Below are 27,177 nucleotides of genomic sequence, written 5' to 3'. Positions count from 1 at the left end.
AAGGGAAAGTTAGAGCTAATGGTATTATAGCAAATACCACTATCCAACAGTAAGGTAATTCCATTTGCTCAGCCCATATAGCTGTATTACCACAAAGCACTTTAATTCACTACATTGAAAGCAACCAAAATCATACTTTGCCTGCTCACTTGAGTTTGTTTTTCCTTTCTTATACAATTTCAGAAGCAGGGCATTATAAACCTGTTCACTGCCATATATGTCTTGCAAAGAACTAGGAAACACATTGAAAGAAATGATTTCAAAAACACATTTCTGTCCAACTTCCCTTCTTAATAGACAACAAGACTATAAAGGCTGATCCATCCCTCTCTTTTGGCATTTGATTTAGCCATATTATTAGATGCCTTTATTATTTTATTATTTATTTCTATCCATCCATCCATCTGTACATCTTTCAATGCCAAGGACAGATCAAGACTACTGAACAGGATTTTAAGAATGAGTATTTTAGGAAGAGGGGTACGATTGAAAAACATAATTGTAAAATATGGCCATACAAATGTTTCTGTTATCCTTTTAGCAGATAAGATTATCATGTTCATTAAGAAGATGATACTGAGTGGTTGTTAAATATTTGCCAGAATGAACAAGCATTATATGCAGAGGTAATGTTTTCCTCTTTTGTTGTCGCGTGTGCCTTTATATACACTCCTTTCTTGCTTTTTGAAAATCAATTCCGCTATTTCAAAAGAGAGAGGCATGATAATGAAAGGGCACATAAAAAAAAACTCTGAGGCAATTGCTCATTCCTCACACCTTCCATTTCCTCTGCATCAGAAGGACACCTTTAATATTTGGACTTTCAACGTCACTCTAGGCTAAATCCCTAGCAACCACCATAGCAACATACTCTCAGTTCAACGTGAAATGCATAGTAAGTTCCCTGCTGCCACCAGCCAGTGGAAAGAAAAAGAAAGCTGAAAAAAAAAAAACATAGATATGGTTGAAAGACCAAAATTAAGTGGCTCAGAAAAGATATAACAATAGCACAGAAATATTCATATCAATAATCACACATGATCAGATTGAGTGAAGTCAATCCCCCCCCGCATATACCAGTTCTTAAGTATAGCACTGCTGCTAAGCAGAGGGTGCTATGGTTTGTGTGACTGTGTGTGTGCTTTTGATTTTTGATTGTTTTTTCCAGCTCATCTGGATAATCATCAGACACTTCCTCAAAAAAAATAAATAAATAAATAAATCCCCATGTATGCAATGTGTGAGTAAACCTGTATAAATGTAGGGTATTTAATCCGTATTTTATTTGTGCATAGCTTAAAATATTCATATCATATGTTAATTAAAATAGCATAACAATATGATATAAGAATATTTTTGTGTACAGATATCGTATCGATACAGAGACATCAAATATCGATATGGCTGCATCTCAGAGAGACTGCCAGAGTCTTCATCAATCAGCACAACTCAAGGGGACGCACCTGGGTGCCAGCTGGTTCTATTCTGGTGATATTCACAGATCACAGACTGCTTAACAATCTCATTCTGCAGCAAAAAAAAAGTAACTGCTATAAGATAATAACCTTATCTTACTGGACAAAACAGATATTGACAAAGATTATCTTTGCAGACATAATTTGCAGTTTAAAAAAAGGTAATAAAATACAATATTTTTCATTGCTATGCTTAGCATTTTGCAAAAGGTTAAAATTGTGTGTTGAGTCCCACCTCTATGTTTAACCTCTAGAACTAGCATATCACCCTGAACAATATTTTTAAATTTTTAAACTTAAGTTGCTGCTTGGAGATCCGATGCCCAAAAGGAACATTTTTAAGGGACGGGGCTAAAAGTCCAGTCAAGGGGTAACAGGAGCAAAACTTTCTGTTGTTAATCAAGAAAACTGATTCCTAAGGGTGATTTGTTCTATGATACGTGTCATCAACACTTCAGTAAACAATAATCTAACCAACATACCATGTGTCATTCTTCTACAGCCACTGTACTTTCACACTATGCAAAAGTCTTGGATAAAATAGTTCTGCTCATGACTCTTTAAATGGACCTTTAACAAAATTAGATGCTTTCCTGTTTCCTATTTTCTTTAAAACTATGTACCTCATCTTGTTTCTTATCAATCACAAGTTGTTAACCACTGAGCCCACCTTGGATAATCCTCCTTTCTGAAACATAGATTTACAAAACTGAGTTAATTCTTTATTTCATATGGCCCAAAATAAATGACCGAGACCATAAAACTCAACAGGAAAGTATTCATAGAGATCGTGTCAGGAACCCTGGTTTCCCATGGGCTTTTATAGGACCAGAAGAATTTTTTAACCCCCTGGTGGCCTTTAAAATAATCCATATTTAAGGCACTTCAACATTAAACCTTCTCAGACCCAAAAACTACTTCCATCTTTTATACAGTCTTTGATTTATGTATACATCTATAAACTACCACTTCCTCAGAAACACGTTAGTATCACTATACCTCTATATAAAAGATTCTATGTCCTACAAGAAAGGCCCCTGAGCATTTATTCTAAAGCCCTTATGTAAATGATTAACTCTGACATTGCCTTTTCCAAAGTCCAGGATGAGAAAAGGTGGGTTGGGCCTGAGTCTAATAACCACACCATAAATATTTCTATAATACTAATACAAATAATACTATAAATACTACTACAATACACTGATGGCAAACCACCAGCACAGAGACCTGGGTGAAGAAGGGAGCTCTGTAAAGACAGATGTCCATGGCAGTGCACTAGGAGGGGCAAAGGGCCTAGCTATCAAAATAAATGATTAATACACAATATATTCTATATACTATAAAATCAGCAGAGAAATCTGATAAAACAAAAATGTAAAAATTTTGATTTTCCCCAAAGTAGTGTTTAAAAAGCATTAAAAATTGCAAAGTTAATTAACATTATAGAAAGTGTCATCAGAGAAAACTGTTAAGTACACTTGCCTACTCTTTAACATGTTGGTTGATGTTTCTCCCTGTTTAACTTGTGATTGTTTATAACCATAATCTCTGCAATTAGGATTTTTTTTTCTTAAGATGTCAGGATTCTTTGAGGCCATATCTCCTTCTTTTGGTGTCTCTGAGTGTCACTTAGTGTTAACTTGAATCCCACCTTCTTTAGCACAACATATTGTCAGCAATATAAATGTTTACTAAGAGAATAGTGAATTATACCACAGGAGTTGTTTTAGAGGATTACCGTTGAAACCATCTATATAACTACTGTCATTTTTAGGCACAAGGCTTCCCTGGGTTAGAGTTTGGTGGTGCTTTCTTCAAAAGAGTTTTCCCTTTAAAACACTGAAAAGGATAAACCCAGCCATGTCCATAAGTATTTATGGCCGGCGAGGGCAAAAACACACTCACCAAGGTGCTCTAAGTAGCTATTAAACAAGCGTGGAGGTGACCCCTGGTTTTAAGTGGCTCTGTATCTGACAGTCAAAGCCACAGAGGCCATTCTTTAAATGGATTTCCTAAAGTTTAATTCATGAAAATATGAAGTGCTATTCATGGGCAAACTTGTGCAAGAATGCACCCTGGTCTCAGGTTCGTCCAAATTCCTGCCGTTTCTCTATGGAGGGCTTGATTGGTTACCATGGTTCAAAAAACTCAGCAAACATAAATTAGATATGGAATGCATCCTAATCAACCGTATAGTGATAGTGAGATATTATATGAATATACACATTTGGAGTGAATCTTCTACAAAACTCTAAATATTTCAATGCTATCTGGAGCACAAGAATTTCAGTTTATAGCGTCCTATTATGTAATGGTGCAGTTCCAATACATTGTATTGGGTGGCTGTAGCTCAGGTGGCAGAGCAGGTCAGCCACTAATCAGAAGGTTGGTGGTTCGATCCCAGGCTGCCTCCTGGCTGCATGCCAAATATCCTTGGGCAAGATACTAACCCCGTGTTTGCCTACTGGTGGTGGTCAGAGGGCCCGGTGGCGCCAGTGTGTCCGGCAGCCTCGCCTCTGTCAGTGCGCCCCAGGGCAGCTGTGGCTACAATGTAGCTTGCTATCGCCAGTGTGTGAATGTGTGTGTGAATGACTGAATGTAGTGTAAAGCGCTTTGGGGTCCTATGGACTAGAAAAAGCGCTATACAAATGCAGGCCATTTACCGTTGTATTTAATGTACACTGTATTTCGATTGATAGGTATATTACTATAAGAGCCAATCATTACTGTTTCAAGCTTAACAACATTAGCAGCTGCACTTCGAAGATGGCTAGCTGTTAAATTCATTTTGCCATACAACACTGAGCCACACTGCTCTGAGTAGAGATCTAAATGAAAAAGCAGTGTAGATAAAGATAAAAAGCACCCTTTCCCCAAAACCTTTAGCCTTTGTAGCAACGGGGGCTTTGTGAACCTAAAGGTGGCCTCAAAACCGAGACCTGAATCAGCTAGATTGCATCCTATCTTTAATGAATCTCACAAAGGAGGATTATACTGACAGGCTTATTTCCACTAACAATGCACACCCGCTGCCAAATACAGACATGGATGCTATTCATGCGACTGCTGACCCCCTTTAATCCAAGCACACAACAGCTCTTTAATAAACCCTGTCAGTACAAAGATAGGTCAGTGTCCATAAAAGTGACCACCAGAATATTTTCATGGTGTCAGTAACTTTTAGATTTCTTGTTGATATAGTTCCACTGCATACTGAGAAACCATTTCTTGTGTTTTTGACTTGGTAACTCATCTTTGTATCTCAAACAACGCGATGCAAGGAACTCAATCAAGCCGTGTGAACTTTGCAGAAGAACGGAAATATTTGCCTTGCTCCAACATTTGATCTCGAGCCCCTGACAAGGATCTCAAACTGTCTGCAGGCAAATGAGAGCTGTCTGGTATTTCTTGGGCCAATGCTAAATCAAATTAGTTAAAGCCATGTTAATTTCAAGCAGCATTTCATTAAAAAGGAAAGGATAATCACCAACAAAGACTCCATGTCCTTCTGACTAATCTAATAATGCTTCGTTTGTTTACTTTAATCACATATGGCGATTAAGAAGCAGAGACGGGGCTAAATCATGTAGACAGAGGGATTTCATAATCTGCCTGTCATGGCCACCGTCTGATTTCCTTCCATTCGTCACAGTATGTGGACGGATGGGCGGGAAGTGTTTCGACCCTTGGCTGGTGTTTAGAGAGGTGCTCTAACCTCATGATGGGACTGCTCATCTTTAGAAGATGAGGGGGTTCAGGTATCACTTTACCCTGAAGGGACTCAATACTGGAGCCAGGCCACTGGCTCTCATGATATTAGCTTTGCATTTTGGAGCCAGGATGCTAATACAATCTTTACAGAGTTTTGAGCCAGAGACAGAGGACATCTGTATATTGTTAAATTCTGTCATGTCACTTTCCCATCTTCAGCTCAAAGTAAACTCCTAAATTGATTTACTACATAAGAACAACCTTTACATTACATGTTATTTCTAACCATCAAAACATGCTTGCACTGAACCATCTTTACTTTTTTACTTAACGTTTATATTTTTATTGCCACTATGGTAGATGCAGGAGTATTGGAAAAACTATATATTTATTTATAGGGTAACCATTTTATTAACCAGGAAATTGCATTGTGGATATTTCTTTATTTGAGCTGTTGTAAACGCCAGTTACTTATACAAAGCAGCTTCAAGATTTGCTCCTTTATATAGTTTACTGTATTTCTTTAGAAATTCTACCAGATTTTTAACCAGGTTTCTGATTCTTCTGAGCTTGCCGTTTTGCATTGCTACGTAAGAGACATTTATGGTGACTAATTCTGCAACTGGGACTGCAGATGGGGAGACTTTGCTGAATAAGGGACGGGCAATGAAAACACTAGAATTTTTAAAAAGCTCATCAGATCGTTCTCCCTCAGAAAAAAAACTCATTCCTCATCAGTGGGTACGATCACTTGAATGGAATCAATCAATTGTGTTCCGCTTGGCTTTGCTCTTCTTTGCTCTTCGTTTCCAAATCCAATCTCTTCCATGTCATCTCAGAGCACATTTATAAGGGCCCAGCCTCTTGATTATCTCCCTCCCTCGCCTCAACTCCCCCGCTGCTGCATGCTCCAATGTATTAAATTAAATGAGGTGTCTGTCCAGGTCACCCTCACCACAGCCTCCCCCCACCACACCACCCCACCGCCCCCGTTCTCACTGCTGGTAATCAAGGGAGAAGACCCTCCCTGCTAGTTTTGTGCCAGCCAGGCTGCATAAATTAGCATTAATGAGAGCTGGAAAGACCGGCAGTAAAAGCAGGGAGGAAAAGGACTGAAAGGAGCAAAGCCAGAATGGGGCAGAGAGGGAGAGAAATGCAGCTTCAAATTGAACACTCACAAAAGGTTACATTTCTCTGTCGTCTCACCATCTTTCTTTTTATGCTCATCTCTCCATTCTGTACCTTAGCCTCTGTCTTTCCGCTGGCTATCTCCCACAGACAGACTCAACAAAGCTCTGAGGAGTAAAACAGCAGTGGCTAGGGTTCTGGCAATAAAATGAATCATAGATGAGGCTGTGTGAACACTTAACATAATCCCATGGCTCAAGCTCGAAAATACTGCAGGGCGCTAACGTCTTTGTTGTTCATCAAATATTGATGCATACATAATTATTTTTAAGCATAAGTGTGCAGATTGTGCAAATATGTAAATATATCTCAGTGGCAAAAGGCATTTTTAGTATTGGTTTTATGTAAGCAAATTTGATTCTGGTGGATCGTATTAGTCTTACTTACCTAGGGGATACATATAATTATCTTGCCATGATACAGAAGTGCATGTGTGATGTGTTTTACATTGACTGTAAACCGAACACATACAAATACAGCCAAAGTATGATATGATGATCCTGATGATACGGTTGCTGTTAGCTCCTCTTTCTTATTGCAACAACAATGACAATTACAAGAGAAAAGAAAATCACTGCATCACGTAATTCCTCTGCTCCCCAACTTTAATTGGTTAATGCATCCTTTACTGCTGCACCACTCCACTTCTCTCAGTTTCCTCCTCCACCTCATGATTCCTTTCTTCTCCCCTCCACCCTTTTTCATCTCCTTCCACTCCCACCTCATTTAATATCAAGTTCACCCTGGTAATTAAAGTTGAACTACATGTAGGTCTCTAGCTTCAGGGTGGCAAATTGGCACAGTCAGCCAATAACTGCCCAATGTAGTGTTGTCTTTAAGTTTTAACGCCAGCTGGGAGTTTATAACATCTCACCTGCAACTTGATTTTGTTCCATCTTCTGCAAGGTTCACAGTATAACAGGAGTGTTTTGTCTCTGGTGAAAATCCTGTGACTTTTGGCTTCAGCTGCAGAAGATCACATTGGATACGACTCATGTCAGAAATTTTGAGGCAAGAATTCAGACCAAAACTTATTCAAACAGTAGTATCAGACTTGGACATAAGCAACATGAAAGCAGGATTCAACATGGTTGTATAAATGTTTCAGGCTGCTGGTGATGTTGGTGTAATAGTGTGGTGGATATTTAATAGCACAACTTTGGTCTCTTAAGCATCATTTAAACATAAAAGCCACCCATATCCTGATGGGTGACTTTTCTGGCTTCCACTGTCAATTCAACAGATCAACTTTGTGATGCTGATGAATAGGAGAGATCCATGCAGTCATCAAACTCCTGCAACTTTGTGATGCCATCATGTCAATATGGACATAAATCTCTGAAGAATGTTTCAAGCACCTTGTTGAATCTCTGTCACAAAGAATATTAAGATACTAGCAAGATTTACCTAATAAAGTGTTGAGTGAGTGTATATATATCACTTCTCCAACATGATCTCAAATCAATCTCAAAATGCTAGCTGAAAGTCAAATTAACAATTTAAAAGTAAATACAAAAATCACAGACAGTAATGAGACAGGACAGCTGTGGACGGGACAAACTAACAGTAAACATTCAAGTCGTGCTGACAGACAAGTAGAACCTGTAGTGTGTGGGCTGCATGTGTAAACAATCTGGCAACTTTGGTAACAACAGTCAAACATGCCAAATTTACTAACCTGTATATTCTAATTATTCAAAATAAAGGTCACACACATTCGTGAAGTCTCCTGGGAGAAAGCCAGGAGAATCCCGAGACTTGAGTGTTAGCAGATATGTAAAAAAACGGTTGCTGCATACAGAAACATACAGAAAAAACTAAACACACACGTTCTGGTGGTCTTGCATTTGTGAATTGCTAGATTTTTAATGACTTAAGCTGCGTTCATACTGGAAACAAGCTGCAGTAATGTGCCAACCAACCAAACCATATACATCAACGAAAGAACGAAAGAAAAATAAGTGGAAAGATCATGATATGGTCTCCTTCTGTGACCTATATTAACCATTTCTTTCTTTGACATCAGATTTTGGTAAAATATATGCTCAATTTAGCTAGTTCACTAATACAAGATTGATGATGGCAGCTGGAACAATAACCCATCGCCCAACCCTCTATGAATGCAAGTTATGAAAGTCCAGAGAAATCAGGGGTGTTTGTTTAAGCTGCTGGAGTCACAGCCATAAGCAGAAACACAGGACTTGAAATTTGATACTTTTAATATTTGCATATAGTCACATGCATCACCAAGACAGACAGCACCTGATACAGAGTGAACATCTAGACTGGAATTCTAGAAAACATGCCATCAGTTGTTAGAGGTAGGTACTGTGCATATATCTACAGGCAGCTATTATCTGGTTACACACATCTCTTGACAGCAGCTGTAGAATAGACTGCTCTTGGACTCCACTATCGGCTGTTATTAAGCAGCAGCCCATTGCCTGTGCTTGAGCAACCAAGGATAATAAAAATTCCTTTTCTTTAATTAACTTTTATGACCAGCGAAGAGGACACAGTGACACCTGTCTTCTGCAGTGCCACAAATTATTTCTTCCCTTTCACATTTGTGCATATTTTGTGTGTGTGTGTGTGTGTGTGTGTGCGTGCGTGCGTGCGCGCTCTGAGACATCACTGCAGTAAACATCATAAAACATGGATTCTTTCCTTTAAATCTCCCCCTCAATTATCTCTGTAATAATAACCAATACACATGTTCCCCAGTACATGCTGAATAAGGATGGGAATCATTATGATTCCCATATGGTACACCTACTATTACTGATACTGCTTATAGATCCAGTATTTTAATGACACTATTAAAATGGGTTGTTTTTTTATATTTTCTATGACAAAATGTGCATTAATATTGCTTGAATATTATTTAAGGACACCCTTTTGATGACACAGTACCTTTCCCTTTATTTGTAAAAAAATATGCAGTTTCTATATTATTATATAATTTTAAGTTAGCAGTGTAAGGAGTCAACATGTACGTCCACTCTTACAAAAGAACTGCACTTGTTAGCATTAACTCCAGTTAAACATAGCAATGCTATCTCATTGTTCTGGTGTGTGCTTTACGTTTGTTACAACTGCTTCCACTACTGTTCTCAAGTGAAAGCATTGAGAGAGGAGCATGTGGTGCAGGGTTCAGCTGTAGCAACCAGGAGGAACTGAGACAAACAAGCCGTCGATGGGCTGCTCTTGCTTGTCCAGTTGTTGGTCCTTCTTGATAGTCCCAGAAAAAAGTCCTAACATAGAAAGAGCTCAAGTAAAAACAAGTGCTACAAAGAATGAAAAGTTTCCACTGCAGCAACTATCTGTGAACTCCACTGTTGCTCCTTTCCGTGTTCCACCCCACTTTTCAATCAGTCAGTGTTCAACCTAAAAATGATGTCATCCACATCAAGCTACATGGCGATGTTTTGGTTTTTTTTGTTTTGAAGAACTACAAAAAACGTTGAATATGTCGGCTCTGGGTAGTCATACATCTGTGTAAATGTACACAAATAAATGTAACTTGAGGAGGTTTTTGCACAGACACAGACCCTTAATGACAAGACAGTAGTGGATTAAATGAGACTTTGCACTTGTCATATACTCAATTTATCAGTCAGAAGAACTGAGAAGGACTTCTGTAGCTGTATTATATAAAGAGCCTTGACAATAGTAGTGCTACCATAGTTTTTACTAATAATCTACTACACAGTCATCGCATGTAAACAAATAATTTGCAGTAGATGACACTAATGAGAATGCATTTAAACAATAAAGCAAAGTTTAGCAATAGCTAAAAAACAATCTTAGCCTGACACAGTCAAAAGCATAGCGGTAATTCTTTCTTACTAATATAAAAACTCAAATGTCTTTTCATCATCATGAACACCAACTAAAAACTATTGAGAGGAACCACTACTCCTTTTTCAGGTGACATTCATCTCTTGCACATTGTTTTGCTTTTCACGATAAAGAAAAACCTCATAGCTCGCAGAGCAGCGGAAATTAAACCTGTGAAAGATGTCAAGGCTAGGTCTGAATATATGATATGGTTTGAATGTGAAAGAACCTCAGTTTTCAGCTTGGGTACAGAAAACTTCCTGACACTAGTTAGAATATATGTTAAAGTATATGAAATAAGTGAAACATGAATTCATTGTGTTGTTTTTTTAAGGGCATCTTTTGATATACAAAGATTGCAGCATATCCAGGGAAGTGAAGTGAAACTACAATGTACAATCATGTGTTGGTGGTTTTAGAATCTAGGTTTATATTAGTATATCAATAGCCTTTAATTAAAAGGAACAATTGTGAACAACGGTGATTCCTGCAGCAGCTCTCAGTAACATATTCTAAAAGGTATGTAGGAGTACCATGTTGAATAAGGTGGTTTAAAGAAACAAATTAATGTGCATTTTAAAAATATTTAATTTACCTAACAAACTGAAAAAAGGATACAAAATTGCTCCGTTAATAGATTTCAGTTGTGTTTAAAAAGAAAAAGTCACCCACGTTGCTGTACTTGACACCAGGAGGTTGCTTTTAAAAGCCTGAGGTAAAATACGTCCCCTTGGACACTTAAACCAAGCACTGAAACCTTGAGGTTTCAGCTGGCCACAAAACACCAGATCCTACACATTCACAGAATGAAAAAACTCTTTAACTTCAGTTGATGATTGTAAGTATTCTGTGAGGCCATTTTAGAGTGTCCTTGTAATGCAGACTTCTGAAATTCTATGGCAGTGTCGAGAAAGGTAGGGGGTGGGGCCTTGATTGATTGCCAAGGATGAGTGATTAGAAATGTGAGCTGCAATAATGGCCTCTGCTGCCAGGACTGTTGAAGGAGCCAACCACAGTGTTGTAAACATTTCACTGCATCCCAACATGCTTTACTGCCTTTAAAGGGAGGGAGATGCACATTTAATACTAAAGCAAGCTACTGCCAAGGCTCATTACTATAACCCTGTCCCAGAGCATCACCATATTTAGAAAACCATCAGCAAGTCAGATGGTCCTTATCATACGGGGACAGACGTACCCACCATATGCAAGACAACCATGCACATAATGCACAAATACAGAGAAACAATAATACTGTCTACCCACTGTCTGTTTAAAAATTTATTGCATAACAATTGAATAACATCAAGCCCTCAGAAAACTGACAGAACTGGCAAATAACACAGCATCTTTACTTTGTTAAGTTAAAGTTAGAAGAAACAAATGTAATTTATTTTAGAGTCTTAATTCCGGTAAAGATGAAATCAAAGGCTCAAGTGCTGCTCCTTAAAATGAGATAGTTTATGAATGTCACTGTGACTCATTTCTGAAGTGCATACTATATGTGCCCCATTTTTAGCAAACAGTTGAACATATCAGCTGCTTCCAATGTAGTTGGGACACTGACTGTTAATTTAAATATCTTTTGGAATCAGTTAGTCAGAGCCAGTCAGATATTCAACAGAAATCATTTGAGAGAAAAAAATCTCTTCAGCCACCCGCATGGTCCTGCGTACAGCTAACATGTACAAGCAAATATAGTGTACGTCCATAATACTCACAGTTTAGTTTAATCTTGAGAGCACAGCAATATCTACAAGCTGGTTGCTATAAATATCATCTACTTGTCTTGATGCATTCTCAATCATCCAGGAAAGTAAATCTCCAAAAGTTGATTCTGTTCATCTGGATGTAGCGTTTTGTGGGAGAAAAGTTTTGTCACTCATCAGAGTGACTTCTTCAGTCTGAGCTGACTGCAGGTTTCCCCAAATCTTATAAACAGTACATTTGCATAATGACTGAAACCAGCCCACTGAAGGAACAATGGGCTGGGAGGTCAGTTCCTTAATCATAATTATGCAAATTCTCATGACCATTGATCAACAACCACTGACTATAACCCACTGATCAAAGACCACTGATCAATGGCCATGAGTCCCATTCACAGAGAGTTGGGGAATGGCTGCAATCACAGCATTGTAAGATGGTGAAAGATGTACCCTTAGACCCCCTCCTCGATTCAGAGATGGTCTTTCCCTTTTCACGTAAATGGCCTCCTTGACTCCGCGCTCAAACCAGCGTTCTTCCCTGTCCAGGATGTGTACATCCTCATCATTGAAAGAGTGTCCACTGGCCTGTAGGTGTGAACAGTCCTGGCCTGATGAGGTAGCGCTTCTGTGTTGTGCCACCCGCTTCGCCAGAGGTTGTTTGGTTTCCCTGATGTATAAATCCTGGCAATCCTCCTGGCACTTAACAGCGTACACTATGTTACTCTGTTTGTGTCAGGGAACCCGATCCTTGGGGTGAACCAATTTTTTGCGCAGTGTATTTTGGGTTTAAAAGCCACAGAGACCCGGTGTTTAGAAAAAAATGCATCTCAACTGTTCCGATACTCCTGACACGTATGGGAGCTAGGGGTGGGGGAAAAAAATCGATACCGTGTAGTATCGTGATATTTTGTTTGCTAATAATGTATCGATACAGGGACAGCAGAAATCGATATTTTGTTACAAAAAAAGTTTTTGTGCTCTGACTTCAGAGCATGTTGATCCTTTTTCTGAGCAAGAATCCTGACATTCCTTCACTGTCCAAATGTGTTTAACTTTTTTTGGCAGCAATAAACATGACAGTTTACTTATTTTAATTTAAGACATGTTTTATTTTAATTAAGTTTAAAACTTTTTTATTTAATGTAAAATTATATTTCGTTTTAATTTACTTTCAAATTCTTCAGTTGCTGAATGGGCTGCATAGTTTTCATAAATTGCATAGTTCAGAATAGCTATAATTGTACCAGATGGTTGCATTCAGTTAAGTTGGGCTAGACTGTGATACAAACCGTTCAGTTTGTCAACAATAAAACTGACTGAAATGAGAGAAAGACTGAGTGCGAGACTGATATTAGATAAAATGAATATTGATAAAGTTTACCTTTATGTACAGAATCTGAATATCGCAGATATTTTTAAAAATCGCAATAATATCGTATCGTGCGTTAAGTATTGTGATAATATCGTATCGTGGGATGTATGGTGATTCCCACCTCTAATGGGAGCACTACAGGTTTTCGCTTGGGCAGCGGTTGTCCTTCTCTCCTGGATCGGCTGGAGCTTTCTTTAGGTGCCTTTCCAGCTTTGACAAAAGTCCAGCTGGGATAATCACATTTACTAAGGGCCTTCTTGATGTGCTGTTCTTCTGCCTCCCTGGCCGCTGTGTCAGTGGGGATGGTGTTCGCATCCCAGCCCATTGTTCCTTCAGTGGGCTGGTTTCAGTCATTATGCAAATGTACTGTTCATAAGATTTGGGGAAACCAAATCTCAGCTGAGACTGAAGAAGTCATCTGGATGAGTGACGAAACGTTTCTCCCACAAAACGCTACGTCCAGATGAACAGAATCAACTTTTGGAGATCATCTACTTGTCTTTCTCTTTTTTAGCAATAAAAAAAAGTTAGCTAATATAACATGACTCTTGACTGGGAGCAGGCCGAAATCTCTGGGGCTGAAAAATGAAGCTAAGAACAGAAGTGCCAAAAGTGGTTCCTGGAGTGGCCACTGGAGGCTGGCTCCAAAAGCTACTCTACTTTCCCCAGTAGACTCCCACATTAAAAAGCCAGAGTTAAGGCAGCCTCAACTGGTTATCAGAGAAACAGCAGCCTGGCACTGGTTTCACTAGCACTACTGTCGATATGGAGAAATGCAACAACAAATACATAAATGTATGACAAAAAGGGCAGATTTCATAACTGCATACAGGAAACTAAAAATAACTAAATAGGGAATTTGTGATCGCCATATTATAAAGGACAAAGGGCATCTGCTATTCACTTTAATGAATGTGCAAGCTCTCACACATAGATTAAGTTCTTACACTAAGCACATGCACGTGGGAGTGGATTAAAACAACAGTATGCCCCCGGGTGAAATCACTTAGCTAATTATGGTAAAAGTAATAAAGCAAAGTTCATGTAAATGGAAGATAAAAATCCTGGAATAGTGCATACATAATCAACCCACAACACTGACTAACAATGGCCAGAAAACCTAGGAAACTAATAAAAACCCCTACACAGTTCAAAGCACATCTCTGTTTGAATCAAACAGACTAGGGTGTGTATATTAAGGTCAGATGTAGCAGGAATAAATGCTCAAGACCACTGAGAAAGAAGTGTGATATTCATTAAATGTAATCTAAATCAAGCAGGTTTGGGGAAGCTGCTTGATTTAGATTAGGATGGCCAGTCTTTGCTGATGTTAACCACTAGACATGACGCCAGACCACCAACCTATGACTCTCTCCCCCACCGATGTAGGAGCGGTGCTGAGCAGGATCAATGTCCACAAGGCTGCAGGCCCTGATGGCATCCCCGGGCGTGTTCTCAGAGCGTGTTCTGGGGAGCTTGCAGGAGTGCTCACAGACATATTCAATCTGTCCTTGGCCCACGCTGTGGTACCGGCCTGCTTCAAATCCACCTCCATCGTCCCGATACCCAAAAACTCCAACCCATCTTGCCTCAATGATTACCGCCCAGTAGCACTCACCCCCATCATCACTAAGTGCTTAGAGCAGCTGGTCCTAGCACACTTCAAATCCTGTCTCCCCCCCACCCTGGACCCCCACCAATTCGCATACCGCCGGAACAGGAGCACAGAGGATGCAGTCTCCATCGCAATGCACTCTGTCCTCTCACACCTGGACAACAACAACACCTACGCCAGAATGCTGTTTATAGACTTCAGTTCAGCATTCAATACAATCCACCCCTCACAACTCATCAGGAAACTGACAGACCTGGGTATCAGTTCCCTCATCTGCAAATGGTTACTGGACTTCCTGACCAACCGCCCCCAACATGTCCGGCTGGATAACCGCTGCTCATCTACCATCACAATGAACACCGGTGTACCACAAGGCTGTGTGATGAGCCCTTTCCTCTACTCCCTCTTCACCCACGACTGCAGACCTGCTGATGGTTCCAACACCATCATTAAGTTTGCAGATGACACCACGGTGATTAGCCTCATCAGTGACAACGATGAGGCCGCCTACAGGGAGGAGGTGGATCGTCTGGCTGAGTGGTGCGACAGAAACAACCTGCTGCTTAACACCGAGAAGACCAAGGAGCTCATCGTGGACTACAGGAGGAATGCTGACCCACATCCACCCATCCACATTAAGGGGACGGCTGTGGAGCGTGTGAGCAGCTTCAAGTTCCTGGGAGTCCACATCTCCGAGGATCTCACCTGGACGACCAACTGCTCCAAGCTGGTCAAGAAGGCTCACCAGCGCCTCTTCTTCTTGAGGACTCTGAGGAAGAACCACCTGTCCTCAGACATCCTGGTGAACTTCTATCGCTGCACCATCGAGAGCATCCTGACCAACTGTATAACAGTCTGGTACGGGAACTGCTCTGCCTCGGACCGGAAGGCGTTGCAGAGGGTCGTGAAAACTGCCCAGCGCATCGCCGGAGCACCACTTCCTGCCATAAAAGACATCTACAGGAAGCGGTGTCTGAAAAGGGCTGGGAAAATCATCAAAGACCCCAGTCACCCATCACATGGACTCTTCACCCTCCTGCCCTCTGGGAGGCGCCACAGGAGCCTCCGGACTAAGACCACCAGGTACCGGAACAGCTTCTTCCCCACAGCTGTCAGACTCCTGAACTCTGCCTCCTGACATCTGACCCACGTTAAACTCATGGACTGAACATACACACACCCACAATGGACAACTGTACCCTCAAACACAATAATAACATGGACTGAACCACCACTCACAACCACTAGCACTTTATATAGCCTCTGTAGAAACTATCTACACCCTCACTTATCTTAACTGCACTACTGTATAGCTCTGTGTAAATAATCATTCTGTACATTCGATAATCTTTAATTCTACAACTGTTTACAACTTGCATAGTTCCCATTTCTGTATAGCTGTATATCCCAGATTCTGTAAAGTTATTTATTTCATATTCTGTATAGTTTTTCATATTTATATCCTGTTCATATCCTGTACATAGCTTGTACTCACTACAGCCTGTACATACTTATAGAATATTCACAACATACTTCATACCGTGTACATTATAACATACCATAATAGACCCATTTCTGTAATATACTCACATATCTATATTATTGCTAATATATATTGTAATATATCTATATCACTAAAGCACTTCTGGATGGATGCAAACTGCATTTCGTTGCCCTGTACCTGTGCATGTGCAATGACAATAAAGTTGAATTCTATTCTATTCTATTCTATTCTAGACACAATCATCTTGTACAACACAAAGGAAAAACTGTTATGGTATTGGCACTCCTGGGTTAAAAAATAAATAAATAAATAAAAAATCACCTATTCCTGAATTACTTTGGATCAACGAACTAACCTCGTACTCATTTAATATGTTTGCTGTCATCAGTCCACCCATTTGCTTTTCCATTATATTCTTCAGAAGATTGCAAGGCGAGCTGGAGTCCACCTCAGCTATTGTAAGGCAAGATGTGGGCTAAACCCTGGACAAAAATGTGCCTGACATTTATATCATCTATCCATCCATCTACCCATCCTCTTCTGCTTATCCAATTTGGCCTATCCAACCCCACTGTGACTCCAGGTGCCTCAAACTAGATGGTAAGTACTGTAATGCTTGGTCAGGTGGGTTTGCTGGTGTTAACACCGAGATGCTCAATAGTAGCACTAGCAAAGTAGCAAGGCGGTAGCCCAGTAAACCATAACCAAATGTGCTTTTCTGTCGGAGGATGCACTATTAAATGGCTAAGCTGTTACTGTAACGTACATAATAAAGGCAGTAGATTTTGGTTTTAAAGATAAGGTTTGACCTTATTTGACCTTGAAGAAGAAGTCCAAAGTAACATAACATTTAGAATCCCCATAAAACATTCCCTATATGCCTACAAATAATTCCAGTAAGAAACATACAGTTGTTTTAAATAGCTCTTTTTAGCATTATTACCACTTTGACCTTCAGACCTATTGACATTGAAGGAGAGGTCAGAGATCAAATGTAACATATTTTAAATCTTCATATGTTACATTTGATATTGTACCTTCTTTATGTTGACAATACACAACACACTTGTAAGGATCACAGTTTCTAAGGTATATGGCTTTTTGTAAATTTTAACCAATAAATCATTAAGTTGACCTTGAAGACCTCGGTGAATCTAAGGCAAATTTTAATGCATTGTTAATAGGGCTGCCACAAACGATTATTTTGATAGGCGACTAGTCACCGATTATTTTTGCGATTAGTCGACTAATCAGATCATGCGCCCATTGGACGTACAACGTACAGCTTATTGCACCAGCATGAATCTGCTCTTATATAACTATCATTAGCTTACAGCTTTAAGTGTTTAAGGTATGTGCTAACTAAAAATAAAGACAAGATGATTGTTTGTTAAATTTTAATGAAGTTTGCAGATTGTTTCGGTGGAGTTTAATAAACTCAGCCATCTGCTCCTTGCTATCTAAAATATAACACAACACCGGAGTATATTCTCGAGCATCTCACACTTCTGATAATCAGTTGTCTGCTTGACGTTTATTCAGCTGTGTAAAAACTATAACTTTAATCTCAGCCAAACTGATTTACTTAGGAACAAATAAAATACTGAAAAAAGCCAAACAATATCATTTTTAAGTTATCTAAGTGACTTATATATGTTTAACCTGAGTAGCGAAAGACGGCAGTGGGTTTGAAAACGATTTGCCGGCTAGTGAGCCTTGCCCCCGGTTAGCTATCGAGCTGGTGGGTAACAGATGTCTCCGAAAATGTTGTGCGCTTTTGAAAATATGTGGTGGCAGATATTTGAAGTTTACACAGCTGCATTCTTTGGCACTCTAGTGTAGTTACTGTGTGTGTGTTTATAAGTAGTTTTAAACCTTGTGATCCACAAAACAACATAACAGTAAAAGAAGAACTGACTGCGTTACAGTCAGTGCTGGAGCAGCGGCTTGGCTCATGCGCGATTCATTTTCTAGTTTGGACGCATAGATGGGAACATCTCCTGCCCTGATAGCAGCGGGGGGAGGACTATCCTCCGCCCGTGAGCGCTTTGGCACGGGTGAGGTGCCCACGGTAGCACCGCTGCTTGTTGAGAGTAAGAGCGATACGCGCTTTCACGTCAAAAAGTCGTCATAAATAAGTCTCCAATAATACAAGTCGCCAGATTTGTCGCTAGTCGCTTTTTAGGGAAAAAAAGTCATTAAGGGGGTCTGAAAACTCGCTAAATATAGCGACAAAGTCGCTAAGTTGGCAACACTGACTGGGCGCTAACCGTATCATTCAAATATATTGAATGTTGCAATGCTGACAAAGAGAGGAAGTGATGTAAGATTTGCGAATGCGGGGTACCGATCGGGTTTCCGGTACGGATTGGGTAGCGACAAGGCCGCGCTATGAATCCTGGGACACAGCTTCTTCTTCGGGGTTTAATGGCAGCTGGCATCCTTGTACATGCAGTGCTGCCATCTTCTGTTTCAGTCCGTTATTACACTCTTAAATCCTACTACTTATTCCTGCGTCTTTTGGGATCTTACAAAGTTTCAAAACGACGCATCGACTATTAAATTGGTCGACTAGTCATGATTACGTCGACTATCAAAATCGTCGACGTAATCGTGACTAGTCGACTAATCGTGGCAGCACTAATTGTTAACATGACCTCACTCTGCACCTCAACAATGTTTTCTTTTTTTATTTTAAGTTTTCATACATCCTTGTTCACCAAAATGGTACTTTGTAGTACAATGGACGTCAGACAAGTTTCTGTTGCATGAAAATGTCACGTCATGATGAGTCTGCCCAAATGTCAGCATCTGACAAAGTTGGGGGTAAGAATTTTGTCTTTTCAGCTGATGATCAGTAAGATCGAGAATTTTACTTATTTACCATACCTATAGGACTTGGAAGTCTGGAACATTTATTGTTTTGAAAACATAAGATTGGCTTACTAACTCTAGTGTGAAATAATAAAAAAAATGCGTTGTGTAACTATGGTGAATTACAGTGGGGCAAAAAAGTATTTAGTCAGCCACCGATTGTGCAAGTTCCCCCACCTAAAATGATGACAGAGGTCAGTAATTTGCACCAGAGGTACACTTCAACTGTGAGAGACAGAATGTGAAAAAAAAATCCATGAATCCACATGGTAGGATTTGTAAAGAATTTATTCGTAAATCAGGGTGGAAAATAAGTATTTGGTCAATAACAAAAATACAACTCAATACTTTGTAACATAACCTTTGTTGGCAATAACAGAGGTCAAATGCTTACTATAGGTCTTTACCAGGTTTGCACACACAGTAGCTGGTATTTTGGCCCATTCCTCCATGCAGATCTTCTCGAGAGCAGTGATGTTTTGGGGCTGTCGCCGAGCAACACGGACTTTCAACTCCCGCCACAGATTTTCTATGGGGTTGAGGTCTGGAGACTGGCTAGGCCACTCCAGGACTTTCAAATGCTTCTTACGGAGCCACTCCTTTGTTGCCTGGGCGGTGTGTTTTGGATCATTGTCATGTTGGAAGACCCAGCCTCGTTTCATCTTCAAAGTTCTCACTGATGGAAGGAGGTTTTGGCTCAAAATCTCACGATACATGGCCCCATTCATTCTGTCCTTAACACGGATCAGTCGTCCTGTCCCCTTGGCAGAAAAACAGCCCCATAGCATGATGTTTCCACCCCCATGCTTCACAGTAGGTATGGTGTTCTTGGGATGCAACTCAGTATTCTTCTTCCTCCAAACACGACGAGTTGAGTTTATACCAAAAAGTTCTACTTTGGTTTCATCTGACCACATGACATTCTCCCAATCCTCTGCTGTATCATCCATGTGCTCTCTGGCAAACTTCGGACGGGCCTGGACATGCACTGGCTTCAGCAGCGGAACACGTCTGGCACTGCGGGATTTGATTCCCTGCCGTTGTAGTGTGTTACTGATGGTGACCTTTGTTACTTTGGTCCCAGCTCTCTGCAGGTCATTCACCAGGTCCCCCCGTGTGGTTCTGGGATCTTTGCTCACCGTTCTCATGATCATTTTGACCCCACGGGATGAGATCTTGCGTGGAGCCCCAGATCGAGGGAGATTATCAGTGGTCTTGTATGTCTTCCATTTTCTGATGATTGCTCCCACAGTTGATTTTTTCACACCAAGCTGCTTGCCTATTGTAGATTCACTCTTCCCAGTCTGGTGCAGGTCTACAATACTTTTCCTGGTGTCCTTCGAAAGCTCTTTGGTCTTGGCCATGGCGGAGTTTGGAGTCTGACTGTTTGAGGCTGTGGACAGGTGTCTTTTATACAGATGATGAGTTCAAACAGGTGCCATTCATACAGGTAACGAGTGGTGGACAGAAAAGCTTCTTACAGAAGACGTTACAGGTCTGTGAGAGCCAGAGATTTTCCTTGTTTGAGGTGACCAAATACTTATTTTCCACCCTGATTTACGAATAAATTCTTTACAAATCCTACCATGTGGATTCATGGATTTTTTTTTCACATTCTGTCTCTCACAATTGAAGTGTACCTCTGGTGCAAATTACTGACCTCTGTCATCATTTTAGGGGGGGAACTTGCACAATCGGTGGCTGACTAAATACTTTTTTGCCCCACTGTAACCTACACTGTATGTCTTTGTACTCTGGGTACCATTCAATTTCTTATTCAATAAACAACAGTGATAGTTCCACAGTGCTAATGCCGTAAAAATTCAGAACTGTGCATACAATCACTAAGACCATTTTGACGACTTAAGTTTGTGCTACAGATTTTCTTCACTAGAACAAAAACAACACGGTAAATCCTACAGCCCAAAATGCAGGGGCTGACACTGCTCCTGAACTCTGTATATTGTATGAGAAGTGTATCGAAAGACAGACAGAAACAGACAGCTTAATGACTGCAGATAAAAAGAGAGGAGGCAGAGGAGTGAATGAAAGCAAGAGGGAGGGAAAAGGTGTACGAGATGGAGAGAAGAAATTAGGTTGTTATGTACATTGCTGGCAATTCACACATGCACATTCCATCTGAGATCCCATCAGCTGTCAAACTGAGAAAGCGATGGGGATGTGGGAGTGGCAGGAATCTCAACAAGGCCTGAACTTGGCGCACCACTGAGACCTAATCAAAACACAATCACATTCACTGCCAGAACAGATGCACACAGGCCCGCACCCATACATTCATTCTCTCCACACACATTCACACCCAAGCAAAGTCCTAGTCACTCCCTTTCCTTTTCACACAAACACTGTTTAACAAATGTACACATAATCATTCACACACTCACAGAAAAAACATTAACTTGTAGTCACACATGGGCAAACACATTTTGTTCCATGCAATCAAACTTCAGCCTATTTCAAACTATCCACTGCTTCAAGGCAGAGAGATGATGTATGAAACTGCCCAGTTAAATACTGGCTCTTATCTTGAGCTATGACCTGTGACTTGAGTTTATCTCCATTATGCAGTGGTTCATTTCAAAAGCTTCACCTCTGTTGGAGGTTATTGGTATGGGAGACACAGACAGGAACTCTGGTTGCATATAGGGATCAGCCAAATGTGTCTCCAACTGAACTGAGCCTTCCCCCTAATACGCAATCCCTCTAGACAGTCTAGGCGCTGCAGTAGTCGAGCCCAGAGTCCACTCACTCAGGTGTGAAGGCATCACGGCTGACCAGTTCCTAGGTCAGCATTCTCATCGTTAATCCACACAGATAGGCCAAATGCTGACCACTAGGAAGTAATTGCTTGGAGTTGGCCCTGCCAAAAGCTCTCTAATGCAAGAATAGGTGTCTGAATGTTAAGAACATTTTTTTCCCTTGTGATTTATTTGGTTCTGCTAAACTTAGAGATTGCCCTGGGTAGATGTTACAGATAAGATTAGATCAGCTGTGGTACGCTGTAGTTGTGATAAAGCTCCAACTTTACACACATATTAAATGTTTATTTTTCTATCCTATCTGGGGGGGTGGGGTGGGGGGGGGGGGGGGGGGGCGGCAAAGAATTTTACTGTGTGCCAAGTGCGCAAATATATTGCTCCAATGGGTAAGAAGTACTGACTTTGAAGCATTTTCCTATTTTCTACTTTCCATTGAATTTGGCATCCTTTCCTGAGAGAACAAAGGAGGTGAGTTGTCAAGAGCCCTATGAAATACTCCTGACTACAGCAGGAGAAGAGCAGACAATAGAAAACCACACTAAAGATAAACCAATGACAAGATAGTGGAGCACAACAAACTTGACTTTATAATACAAAAACACCATAAATAAAACAGAATACAGGATGCCCTTAAAAAGAAAGCAAACAAATGCACCCTCTGTCTCTTCCTTTTGACATGATTTACTTTGCTACAGTTATACTGATAAGTGGATTTGTCAGATAGTGAAGAAAATTCAACCCATTTACAAAAACAGACATCTTGTGGGGAGTTTGCATAGAGCGTTAGGCGTTTGGCACAAGTGCAGATGGATGACATATCAATGAGACGTAAGATAACACTGGAGATGTTCCCCCGCCAAATCTGTGCCACTAAAATAAATAAATAAATAATGAATACAGCTACTGTATAGAGTGTTGGCCCACTCATTATTATTGTATCTGCCAGCTTCAACCTGGTTAGAACAAGAACACACAACTATAAGTAAAAGTATAGGTTCTTCACCTCACTAAGCAGACTTTGGTATGATAGTGGAGTTTAGAACTGGCAGTCAGCCAAACTATAAGTGAATGAGCTCTGATCTTCACTGTTAGAGTTGTTGTGAAGGAAAGGATAAATGCTGGAATCACCCATTGGCTTCAGGCTGTCCTGTGGGGCCAAAGAGCAGTCTGGCTACACAAGGAAATGAATGGTAGGAGAAAATAACCAAGAAGAATACTACTTTTTTCAGAGAAGAGAGCAGTGAGTTTTTAGCACAGAGACACTTACCTGTCCTTTTCGAGAAGGATTATGGGGTTTATGTGCAACAGTGAAGCTTCAGATATACGAGTCCACAGACAGAGCACCAAAGTTTGATATCAACTTAACAGTGACAAACCATACCATGGCTTCAGAGATTACAAGGGAGAGGGAGGTAGCAGGGGTGGGGGTGGACAATTTCTGACACAAAGTGCAGCGCTGCATACTTTAACATTGTTCTCTCTCTTAGTTTATTTTCCTCTCATCTACTCTTGCCTTCTTTGCAGTCCCTCTCTGTCAAGTGGCACAGAAGCGAACGAGCCGAACGTCTCTGTCTGCTTACTGGGGCAAGTGAACATCTGAAATGACAGAGGGTGACGTTGGCTTGAGTGCTGGAGAAGATGCCTCAGAGCTAAGTGAAGGACCATTAGGGAGACAGTGATAAGATGCATGCATGCATGCAGGGCTACTGAATGTTCACCTTGAACAGCCTGGTGTCATCTTGTGCTGAGGAGGGCTATCACATGGTGAGAGCCCAGCATCAAACTCCAATCAAACTCCATCAAAGCTGAAAGCAAAATCAAACTGATGTCTACACATGCCAAAAGGTGCTGTGACCCCCAATGCTGTTATTATTCATGCACAGTGACTAGCTATTACTGTGATGCCTTCTCACTTCAGCTAGCATTCCTGTATTGGGCAACTAAGCAAAGAGCTTTTAAGAGTTAACTGATGAACTGAAGACTGCTTGTCAAAAGAGACACTTTAAGGTCAAGACAAAGTGTGAGAAAGGTGGCACGCAGAGATGAGCATAAACATTACATCTTTATAGTTAAAGTACACCGCTGTCTCATTTTTATTCAGGCACAGAACCACCAGAACATGGATTTTTACATTTTGGAGGGAAAGTGGGTTTGATGTATGACATTTTGCCTGAGTCTATATGTCTGGTAAATTAACATACACACAAGTAATGCAGATGATTTCTATGTCAAAGCTTTAAATAAAAAAACTTCCCTTTGAAATACCAACAATTGAAGGCCTGTAGATATCATGTATAATAGATATGCACTTTGCTGCTTTCTACATACCTAGAAAATACTGCAGAAACATATGTTTAGGTTTGTTTCAAAAGTTACTATGATGTGTACAGAGGGGGAAAAAAAAAAATCAGTGTATTTGTGCGACAAATGTTGGACCCAACTATAGGGAGTGCAGAATTATTAGGAAAGTTGTATTTTTGAGGAATAATTTTATTATTGAACAACAACCATGTTCTCAATGAACCCAAAAAACTCATTAATATCAACGCTGAATGTTTTTGGAAGTAGTTTGTAGTTTGTTTTTAGTTTTAGCTATTTTAGGGGGATATCTGTGTGTGCAGGTGACTATTACTGTGCATAATTATTAGGCAACTTAACAAAAAACAAATATATACCCATTTCAATCATTTATTTTTACCAGTGAAACCAATATAACATCTCCACATTCACAAATATACATTTCTGACATTCAAAAACAAAACAAAAACAAATCAGCGACCAATATAGCCACCTTTCTTTGCAAGGACACTCAAAAGCCTGCCATCCATGGATTCTGTCAGTGTTTTGATTTGTTCACCATCAACATTGCGTGCAGCAGCAACCACAGCCTCCCAGACACTGTTCAGAGAGGTGTACTGTTTTCCCTCCTTGTAAATCTCACATTTGATGATGGACCACAGGTTCTCAATGGGGTTCAGATCAGGTGAACAAGGAGGCCATGTCATTAGTTTTTCTTCTTTTATACCCTTTCTTGCCAGCCACGCTGTGGAGTACTTGGACGCGTGTGATGGAGCATTGTCCTGCATGAAAATCATGTTTTTCTTGAAGGATGCAGACTTCTTCCTGTACCACTGCTTGAAGAAGGTGTCTTCCAGAAACTGGCAGTAGGACTGGGAGTTGAGCTTGACTCCATCCTCAACCCGAAAAGGCCCCACAAGCTCATCTTTGATGATACCAGCCCAAACCAGTACTCCACCTCCACCTTGCTGGCGTCTGAGTGGGACTGGAGCTCTCTGCCCTTTACCAATCCAGCCACGGGCCCATCAAGACTCACTCTCATTTCATCAGTCCATAAAACCTTAGAAAAACCAGTCTTAAGATATTTCTTGGCCCAGTCTTGACGTTTCAGCTTGTGTGTCTTGTTCAGTGGTGGTCGTCTTTCAGCCTTTCTTACCTTGGCCATGTCTCTGAGTATTGCACACCTTGTGCTTTTGGGCACTCCAGTGATGTTGCAGCTCTGAAATATGGCCAAACTGGTGGCAAGTGGCATCTTGGCAGCTGCACGCTTGACTTTTCTCAGTTTATGGGCAGTTATTTTGCGCCTTGGTTTTTCCACATGCTTCTTGCGACCCTGTTGACTATTTTGAATGAAACGCTTGATTGTTCGATGATCACGCTTCAGAAGCTTTGCAATTTTGAGACTGCTGCATCCCGCTGCAAGATATCTCACTATTATTGACTTTTCTGAGCCTGTCAAGTCCTTCTTTTGACCCATTTTGCCAAAGGAAAGGACGTTGCCTAATAATTATGCACACCTGATATAGGGTGTTGATGTCATTAGACCACACTACCTTCTCATTACAGAGATGCACATCACCTAATATGCTTAATTGGTAGTAGGCTTTCGAGCCTATACAGCTTGGAGTAAGACAACATGCATGAAGAGGATGATGTGGACAAAATACTCATTTGCCTAATAATTCTGCACTCCCTGTATACATAATAGTCAAACATTTGCATACCACTCCATGCTATGGACTCAATACGTTTTTTTGTATTGGTACAAAATATGCAATCCAATTAGTTTGAAACTTCTAGAATCAAAATGGACGATGTGACATATTCTTTCTTTGGACGCCAACCATGGCCATGTTCAATCGTGTTAGCTACACCAGTTCGGAGATACAGATTTAGACAGCAAATAGCCTCAGTTTATGCCTGATGGATCGAACATGCATGCTGACAGCTACTCTCTCCCTTTCTCTCTCTTTCCTGCGCCTTGTCTCTTCCGACCAGTGTTTGCAGAGTTGGAAATTTCTTAAATAATTCATGCTGTTAATAACCAGCACAGTCTCTATGGCACAGAGCAGTCCTGTTCAAACACAGCTATGCGTGTGTGCGTGTCTGTGCAGCATAGTGAAAGGAAACAGTGTTTGAACAGTGAGGTGAAGGTGTATGTATGAATGTGTATGTGATTGCAGTACGAGTTATCACAGACTAGGCAAAATTGACTGATGTGATAGTTAGGGTGGTTATAGGGTGGGCTTCTGTGTCAACACCGGGGAAACCGCAGATTTCTTCCAACAGCGAATGAGCTGAAGGTCACACACCGCACGATCATAAGCAGAAGGCTCGTTGGAACATTTATGATATTGCAGACAAATAGCAGAATCAATGGCACTCTGTAAAGAACACAACAAGTAGAGCACTAATGACAAAGTGACTTAATGAAGGTCTCATCTTCGGTATTGTGGTCATCGTCAACATCGTATCATTATCATCGCGCCCTATTCAAGGCTTTAGCTCTTCGTCTATTGTCTCTTTGTTACAACTGGACACACTGTCTGCCTGTGAGCTCGCCATCTTTTCAGCCTGTCTGTCCGTTTCTCGAGACGGGAGGTGCAAGAAACAAGTGGGGGCAGACCTTCAGCAAAGATGACCTTGGCAAAAGTCTGATGATTTGTGGAGAGCAGCAATATCAATAATAATGAAGAAATTAATAAGCTGGTGCGCTGGCCTGAGGGTTCGGCTGCGGGAGACGGTGGGGGGGACAGTGGCTGACTTTAATAGTCGAGTTGCCGGGGGGGGGGGGGGGGGGGGGGGGGGGGTCAT

At 40.7% G+C, this 27,177-nt stretch overlaps 1 protein-coding gene across 1 annotated transcript in view; it reads right to left on the bottom strand.

The window, feature by feature from the left end:
- LOC146583296 (uncharacterized) overlaps window positions 1-27,177 on the bottom strand; it is a 140,464-nt gene that overhangs the window by 63,795 nt on the left and 49,492 nt on the right. Inside the window, exon 5 of the mRNA XM_085269711.1 lies at window positions 7,249-7,340. The gene's annotated coding sequence lies outside the window, so the exon portion shown is untranslated. The remainder of the gene's footprint in view (window positions 1-7,248; window positions 7,341-27,177) is intronic.

Source organism: Mchenga conophoros, linkage group LG1 (assembly GCF_057382185.1).
Source record: "Mchenga conophoros isolate Kocher_MC1m ecotype Shallow Benthic linkage group LG1, M_conophoros_male_GT1.1, whole genome shotgun sequence".
NCBI lineage: Eukaryota > Metazoa > Chordata > Actinopteri > Cichliformes > Cichlidae > Mchenga > Mchenga conophoros.
This window is presented reverse-complemented; position numbering and strand designations above follow the sequence as displayed.